Below are 9,433 nucleotides of genomic sequence, written 5' to 3'. Positions count from 1 at the left end.
ACTTGCTTCACTTCCTGTGAAGCGTCAGGAGATGAGGACCTCAGAGTGGTGCCTCTGCAAAGGGAAAGCTGCTGGTTGACTGAGTGAAGAGGGAGGTGGGCTCAGGGGGCGGCAGAGTTAAGCAGGACCAAATGGGAGCTCCACGCAGCACAACAACAGGGACAAGAAAGTCCCTGCAGCCACTGCTGATTATCACCTCTGCAGCCACACACACACACACACACACACACACACGTCTGCAGTCTGGCCAGTGAAGGGATGCACTGAGCTTCTGGGAATGCCATCAGTCACTCAGTGGAAGTTAAGATCAATTTAGCTGCTGAATCACTGCAGGGCTCCAGTTTCCAGAGCTGGAACATGATGTGAGATTATTCACATGTTGGAACCGTCTGACAGCGTGAGGCAGCACCAAACTGCGTTTGTGTGGCGTGGCTCATAATAAATCTGAATTTCTGAAAGAAAACATCAACAATGCCTGATGCACCAACACCAAGTGAAGAGACGGCTCGGGTTGTGCAGAGATCACTGCTGGAACTGGAAACTGGATTGTCTCCCATGATGGGGTCTGAGAATCTCAGCTGGACTTGTCTCTCCAGGATGATGAATTACTGAAGGAAATATGATTTTTTTTGTTTGTTTGTTTTCCCAGAAAATCAATAGATTAAATGAAAAATGTACATTCAGAACATATGTCAAAAGGAATTCTGCTGCGATAAACTCCAAATGTTAACATTAAAAAAATAAATAAAACAGCATGAAGCCCTTTATATATAGCTTTTACTAATTAAAAAGCACTAAAGCAAGAAAATATGAAATGATTTAACTTTATAAAAGGAATTATCAAATAGATTTCTAGTAAGGTTTCCTCTCAAACTCAATTTTTCAGATTTTTCTGACAATTTTGAGGCCATTTTCATTTAAAACTCTACAAACATTTACTAAAAATTAGGAATAAATGTTTGCACACAGTACTAAAAAGAAAAGAATGGTTATCTTATCACATAATTCAAGCTGTTTTTATTAATGCTCTTGTAAAACTAAATTTAACGTTTGGAGCCAGAAATAGGCATTTTTATTGCCTTTTCTTGTAACTGAAATGTTACATACAATTCATACAACATAAGAATATCTCAGCATAAATCATACTTTTAAACTTAATTTCCTAAAGAGCTTTATGTGTTTAATATTCACACCCAGCAGACATGTGAGGGTCTGAAACTGGCCAGAACCTGAGTTTCCATGTGCAATATTTATACGTAAAAAGCACTCTTCTCCTCCTTCTAATTGTTCTGTTGGACCTTTTCTTTTATCAGATTTTCTTCTTGAAAAAAATGGAAAAAAAATCTAAACACAAATGTTTTTCAGTTTATCTATCATTCAGACTTTTTTTTTTTTATCCTTGAAATACAAAACTGCATCGTTTTTCAAAACCTTGTAAAAATCATTTTAATGGTTATAAATGTGGAGTAATGAGTGGAGAAGAAAAATAAATAAACAGCAACACAAGATCCTGAAACGCACAGACACCATTTCTGGTTCTGATGATCCAAACCAGCTGACAGTTGTTGTCAGCTGGTTGGCTTTAAACATATTTTAGGCACACAATGCAATTTAAAGAAACAGAGACAGAAAGAAATCTGCGTTACCCCCAACACTTATGTATATGTACGTCTGTACATGTACTGTATATGTACATGCATGCTTTTTTATATATATATAGGATTGTATACCTGGATTATTGAGCATGGACTTTGTTGTTTTCAACCAGTTTGACAAAACTGTCAACAAGGAAGAGGGCCGGCAATGGAGGAGGGGGCGTACCAAAGAGACCATCTTATCACAAGCAGAACTGGTTTGTTCCACTTTGGAGCAAGCTGTTGGAGGAAGAATCAGTTTTGTTGTGTGTTTCCTTGACTGATGAAGTCTTCTGGATCTAAGGCGAAACGTTTCAGCACAAAAAAAGAAACTGTCCAGATGAGCTGACTGAAAAATGTTGGATTGTATACCTGGATTATTGAGCATGGACTTTGTTATTAATGAGACACTTGGTTTGCCCTAATACTCGATGGCCATCTAGTGGCTGAAAATGGTAGTGTTCAATATTGTTCATGTCAGAATAAATGAAATCATCAGATCTCAGCCAAAAATTGTGTTATAAATATGGGATAAAAAATGTACATTAGTGGCTTTGGTGTATAAGTCACAGGACTTGCAAATTTATGTAAAAAAGGTGCGACCTATACGGTGAAAAATATGGTATATATCTATAGGTTTATCATGAATGCAGTACTCCCTACCACCTTGTGCATGTGCATATTGTCTTTTATTGTGTATTCTGCTTCATTTTTAATTATTTCATAAGTTTTTATGTTGTATAATTATAAAATGCTACTGGATGCCTCAAATTTCCCCCCAATAAAGTATCTATCTCTCTAAAAATTGTTTCAGCGTATATTGTTTGACTGTATCGGTGTATGTATGTACAAATTATGTATGTATGTATGGATATATGTATGTATGCATGTATGTATGTATGTATGTATGGATGGATGGATGGATGGTTGGTTGGATGGATGAGGATCTAAATTAGAAATCATTGCAAACTGAATCATTATCCTCTCTACCATCAAACCATCCTAGATTATGAACGACTAAAAGAATAAAAGGTTATCTGTACTGACAACCTGTGCCGTGTGTGTGAACACGTGTGTACTGTATATTCATGTGACAACGCTACATAACAATTCGCCACACACATGCACATTTATTTTTGGCCCTGTGGGGAAAGCAGATACCACTGTAGGCAGAAGTGCTTTCTATAACGGTGCACGTCTGGATAACTCGGTGTTAAACATGGCTGTCACAGTTAAAATGAAACTCCTGCAGTCTGTAAAAACCACCAATGGTTTTGGAAACGGTTGCCTTCTTTGGGTTCCCAGTACTGAAGAGGAAAGAGCAAACCACAGTTTTCCTCATTGATCTGATCCATCAATTTAAAAATAAATGCTTAATTTAAATTTGTAGGTTTGCCTTTTTTTTAAGGAAACAAGAAATCACTGTGCAGACGAACAACATTTTTTTTCTGTTGCTGTTAATCAAACTTTAACATTCACAACGGTATCCCACTAAGAAACAAACAAACATCAAAATCAGACCTGTAAAAAAAGTCAAACTTCCTCCTTCGAAAGCACTCTGGTAATCTGAGTAGCCCATTCTCACTACTCTAAATGCGTGAAATGAAACCACATTTCCCACAATGCACCACTGCCGCCTCACCCAGCTAAGATTAGCGCAGCGGTGTGAACTGAGAAGTGACATGTAATTTGTCATATATAGTGTGGACAGCTGTGGTTAAAAAGCAGAGTGATGAGAAGTCAAATTTGACCATCACGAGTGGCAACAAGAAGCTTCATAATGAACGAAGCAGTGACAAAGTGTGCAACATCTGAGTGTTCACAAAACTCTTTAAAACATCTCCAGATGATCCAAAAGGCTGCTGCTTCCCGTCAAATTCAGAATAGAATTCAAAACCCTACTTCTAACCTACGAAGCTCACAACACCCTAGCTCCATCTTGTATCAAAGATCTTATTGTTCCCTATTTAACTAACAAAGCACTTTGCTCTCAGTCTTCAGGTTTATTTGTGGTTCCTAGAGTTACTAAAAGTAGAATGAGAAGCAGAGCTGGCTCCTCTCTTGTGGAACCAACTTGTAGTTTCTGTCCATGAGGTTGACCACTTGGCTACTTTTAAGACGTTAAGACATAAGATGTTCCTTTTTGATAAATCCTATAGTTAGGGTCGGCTTGGGTTTCCTGAGCTATCGCTTAGTTATGCTGCTATAGACTTAGACTACTAGAGGCCAAACTGACCACACTTCCTCCCTCTGCTGCTGTCTTTACTCACTCTAGTTTTCATGTTTCTACTTGCAGTCATTGTTGCCATTAACAACAAAGTCCATGCTCAATAATCCAGGTTGTTGCCATTAACGTGTTTTTCTTTGTTTTTTGCTATAGAAACCACACCTGGACCAACCTTTCTGGTCGTCTATGTCTCTTTCTTTTTCTCTCAAATTCAAGCTGTTCAAGACAGATGGTCTTTTGTCCTGAGTCTGGTTCTGCCAGAGGTTTCTTCCTATGAAAAATGAGTTGTTCCTCTCATCAATGTGCTGCTCAGGATGGGCGATTGCAACAAAGTGAAAATTTGACGCAGTCAAATTCAGTGGGTTATAAAACGGCACTTGTTGAAAAGTTACTGGTCTATGTTTCCAGCAGACCTCTTAAAGTCTTCACTTAGATTCAGTCACCAGCCTGAACAAGCATGAGGCGACAGTGGAGAGGAATGACACTTATAACTGAAAGAAATCTCCTACAGAACAAGAAGAATGGCAGCTATCGGCCTCGACCGGCTGGATAGTCGAGAGGACAAGAAAGACACAAACATGGTAACCCTGATCAGACGTTTCATCTATGAAAGGCAAAAACAAAGAGGAGAAAACAAACGTAACGGCAACACTAATTGCAAATACCCAATCTGAAAATAAACCCATGAACTAGTTTCTATGGGTTGCCATTTGTAAAGTTACACAGTCAAAAATTAAAAGCAATATTTTGGTTTATGGCCTTTAATATAAAAAAAAAAGTTTGTTTTTTATCAAAGTCATATTTTCACCATGTTATTCATACATGTATACATGTCATAGTTCCAAACAAAATGTTTAATTAAAAAGCTAAATATTTAGTTTACAAACTAAATACTTAACTTGCATGTTAAATATTTATTTAGCAAGCTAAATATTTAGCTACACACTAAATATTTAGTTTAGAAACTAAATGTTTATGTCCAAGCTAAATGTTTAATTTACAAACTAAACATTTAATTTCTAAGCTAATCATTTAATTCCTAAACTAAATATTTAGCTTGGACCTAAATATTTATTTTCCAAACTAAACATTTAATTTCCAAAATAAATATTTAATTTGCTAACTAAATATTTAGCTTGGACCTAACTATTTAGCTTGCTAGCTAAATATTTAGGTCCGAGCTAAGTAGTTAGTTATAAAATTAAATACTTAGTTTAAGAATTAAATGTTTAGCTTAGAAATTACATGTTTAGTTTTGAAAATAAATGTTTATCTTAGAATATAAATATTTAATTTACGCCTAAATATTTAGTTTACAAACTAAATATTTAGTTTGGCTTGCTTGCAAGTTAAATATTTAGTTTGTAAATTAAACATTTAGCTTGGACATAAACTTTTAGTTTGTAAACTAAATATTTAGTGTGGAGATAAATATTTAGCTTGTAAATTAAATATTGAGTTTAGAACTATGACATTTATAAATGCATGAATAACATGGTGAAAATATGACTTAGAAGAAAAAAAATGTTTTTTTTTTCTATAGGTTAATAAACCCAAATATTGCTGTTAAGCTTTGACTGTGTAACTTTACAAATGGCACCCCATATTTATCTGCATCGCTCCAAGACGAGACGTTCCTAAATTGGGTTTTAAGTGCACAGATGAAAGACGGAGGTTCTGGACATTTGCCTGCTGTGTTTGTTAACGGACGGAAATAACACTGAGGTTCCTTACATCAGTGCTGAAGGCCACGTTAATGTCATACAGAGTAAGTGGCGAGACAGTTTGTCCCTTAAACGTTCATGTCTAAAGACGTCTTGTTGCGTCTGAATGAAATCAGGAACAACTGCGAAGGGGAACACGGGGACAGTTTGTCCTTTAAAGAACAAATACAGACAACGGCCTTCCCGGTTCAAATCACTGCTGTATTTCGTGACAGAGAATCTATAGACTAGATCTGACACTTTGTAGTACTTGTGAAAGTAATACTGTGTTACACATGGAGCTTTTCCATGCGATCAGTTTTCAGAAAATTCTCTCGCTGCAGCTGAGAATGCCTCTCTGCGTGGAGCCGAGCCGTCCATGCTTGATTTGTGAAGGATTACAGCTGACATGTGTAAAGTCTGTCCGTCTGCATTTGGCCTCGTCGTACTGAGACTGAGCAGGCTGTGAGCTACAACTCAAAAACTCATCCACGCAAATTAAAGCGCAAACAATGCACATGTAGAGGAAAACGTTATCTGTTTTAATATGATTTAGCGCAAGAAAAGAGAAGCGATTTCATGGTTTTGTTAAAGCTGTGTTTCTGTTTTAACAAATTACCAAAAAAAAAAAAATTCCCAAAGTTTTAATAGAAACTTTCCTTGAAGCCCACATTAGGAAGATTTCTTGCTTGTTCGACTTCCAGTCAAATGTAATTCAGATTTTAATGTTATTTTTTCCAGTTCCAGTGACTCGGGATGCTTTGAAGCTCATATAATTTGTACACAGCCACTAAAATCACAAACATACAATAATTTATTTATTTTTTATCACAGTTTAGTTACAGCCCTCCCAGTGGATATAACATGTGACCTCATATAACCAGCATTAAAAAAAAAGAGAAATGTTTAAACAACTGCCTGTAAATTCCTCTGTTCACAACCGGGCAGAAGTTGGATTATTTTATTGCAAAGCTAAAATTAAACGTACGAACACACACCCCTGCAACAGCCCTCCATGGCCACCACCCAGTCATATCGCTGACTTCACGCTGTGTGAAACAGCTGAAACTTTATGAACTCTTAGAGGTTTTATGAACCCGAACGACACCGACACCCTCAGAGGATCCTTCACGAATCCTGCGACTGGATCAAGTCTCAAAGCTGAGAAGCTCCAAACAGCTGAGATTAGAAGAGTTTGTTAACGCCTTCGCATTTTATGTGCGCAAACGGCCCGTGTAGCACTTAGCAGCAACTAAGTGATGAATCTTGTAAAAATTAAACAACTTCACGCGGTTAAAATTGTAACGCGATGACTTTAAAGTAAACACAAGCTAAACTGTGTGTTTAAATGTCCGGATATGGATCCTGTCTTTAGTGTTTTATCATTAGATGATGTTTGATTGTGTTTTATTTTCTGTGGTTTGTTATCCGTGTGTTTAATGCTGCTTCATGTGTTTCAATTTATTCAGTCGTTGTGCTGTTTCTTCTCAGTCACTTTCTGCTTCCTTGTCCATCTACACCTGCTCACTGTTTGTCCTGTCAAATCCAGAATAGAATTCAAAATCTTACTTCTAACCTACAAAGCTCTCAACAACCTAGATCCAGCTTATATTACAAATCTTATTGTTCCATATTTTCCTAACAGAGCCCTTCGCTCTCAGACTGCAGGTTTACTTGTGGTTCATAGAGTTTCTAAAAACAGAATGGGAAGAAGATCTTCAGTTATCAGGCTCCTCTCTTGTGGAACCAACTTCCAGTTTCTGTCCGTCTACAGGACGAATATAAGGAAATTATTCATAATCGAAAACAGTGAATAGAACGACTCCACAACAACAAGCCTTAAAAAGCATCACTTTTTCCTTTGCCAGGATTTAACAAATAGATTGTCAGCTGAAACTTAAACATCAGCCAAAATTAATATCTCTGTCAGAAAATTAACGATTATTAAAGACGTAGTATTCTTTGAAAAGATGTATTTCAAAGTGACCCATAACGCGCCTGCCATCAGAATCACAAAACGTTTCTTTAAGTGCTAAAAAATGTGGGCGTTCCTGTTCCATGCCTGTCTTTGGTCACCAGAGGGCGCCATACCTGCAGACAAAGTGTCCTGATGAGGCTCCAGGTGTATAGAAGGCAAATGATGACTTTCCTTTGACGCTGGAGCATTACCCTGCTTATGGTCCGTGCTCTTTAGCCCTTTGTGGATCTCTTAAACTTGTGATTACTGACCTTTCTCCTGTGGTCTTTCCAGTGAACCTCCTGAGACCTTCCTGAGTATTTGGATCTCCACCTTTGGAAACCTTGCATGCCCTTCAGCTGCTCTCCTCATAGCACACTGGATCTTCTCATGATTGTTCAGAACTTTGGAACCATACATCTGACCAACCATCCACCAGTAAGGAACATGCACATTTTGAGTAAACCCACTTTGCTGAATTCTGGACCTGACCCATCTCCTTGCTCCCCAAAGTTCTTGTTTTGTCCTGAATTATTACTCGCTGTAAATAAAAAGCACTGAATTGATACTTTTGTGTCTGAGTTGTTCATCATCAGTCCTTCCACTCTGGATATTCTGTTCTTGTGACAAAAAATGGAGAGGACTGACCAAGCTCTTCTAAATTCAGCCAAAATGTAGAGAAAGCGATTAAGATCTGATTAAAATCCACAGTTCTGAAGTTGTGGCATTGTGTAACATGTACCGTATTTTCTGGCGTATCAGTCGCATCAGTCAAAAAAAAAAAAAAGCATCATGAAGCGGAATAAAACATATATAAGTCGCTTCGGCGTATAAGTCACATTTATTATGCATCACGGCTGATCTGTCACATTTATTATGCGTTTATTTAATGGTCGAAAAAGCCTGGGTGGTGCATTGCCATCCATCCATCACAGCCGAAGCCGCTAGCTCTCCAGCATTCTTCCGCCTGCACCAGCTGAGTAAAGTGAGAGGACTCGCTGTTGCTGTTCTTCAAAATTTAAAGCATTACTCAAAGATTCTGTTATGAATATGGGAAATTTTTTTTATAAAAATATACAAATCTATGCAAAAAACTGTGACATATATGCTGTAAAATACGGTAAATAAAATAGATTTGCAGTTGTAAAATGTTTTCCTTACAAAGTAAACATAACTTTTTAACAAATGTTAGGATATGGGCAACAAAATGCCTTAAAGGCCTTAAAGTTAATGTAAAAAAAAAAACAACCTACTGACAGGAGAAAAAACTACAATACCCAGAAACCAACAGTGCTGCAGGCTGCTGCTTTCTGTCGAAATGGAGGGAGCGTTTAGCAACGCTAAATCTATGAAGCTCACAGAACTGGCAGGAAAGTCTCAAATAGTCCTGAAACTCAATTATCCACACGCACATCAACCTGGACGGGGCGGTGGGTTTCGTCGCTGCAGGGTAGGTCTGCAGAACCTGAATCGAGCTCGACCAGAACCAGGCTGCTGTTCTGCACAGTTGGTGAGTAAAATTTTGCAGCACAGTAGTCCCTCGCTACTTCACAGTTTGTTTTTCTCAGGCTCGCTCTATCGTGGTTTTTCAAAGTTAGATTGGACAGGACACACAACTGGCTGACTGATGGATGAGCCGCACGATCGGCATGGAATTTTTAAATTTAAAACAAATTATTTTAAATGATTTAGCACCTTTATGCAGCCCACAGCTGGGAGAAGCTTCCTCTTGCAGCTGATCTCCGCTCTGCAGCAGAGAAGTGGGCGTGGCCGAGAGCTGAGTTCATGACATGCTGTGCTCTTTAAGAGCATTTAGTTTAGAAACATTGTGCAAGTGTGGGAAGGATTCAAAATGCCTCATATATATATATATATATATATATATATATATATATATATATATATATATATA

This window comes from Nematolebias whitei, chromosome 16 (genome assembly GCF_014905685.2).
Source record: "Nematolebias whitei isolate Nwh7 chromosome 16, NemWhi1, whole genome shotgun sequence".
In the NCBI taxonomy this organism is placed as follows: domain Eukaryota; kingdom Metazoa; phylum Chordata; class Actinopteri; order Cyprinodontiformes; family Rivulidae; genus Nematolebias; species Nematolebias whitei.
The sequence above is the reverse complement of the archived record's forward strand: the minus strand, read 5'-3'. Positions refer to the sequence as shown.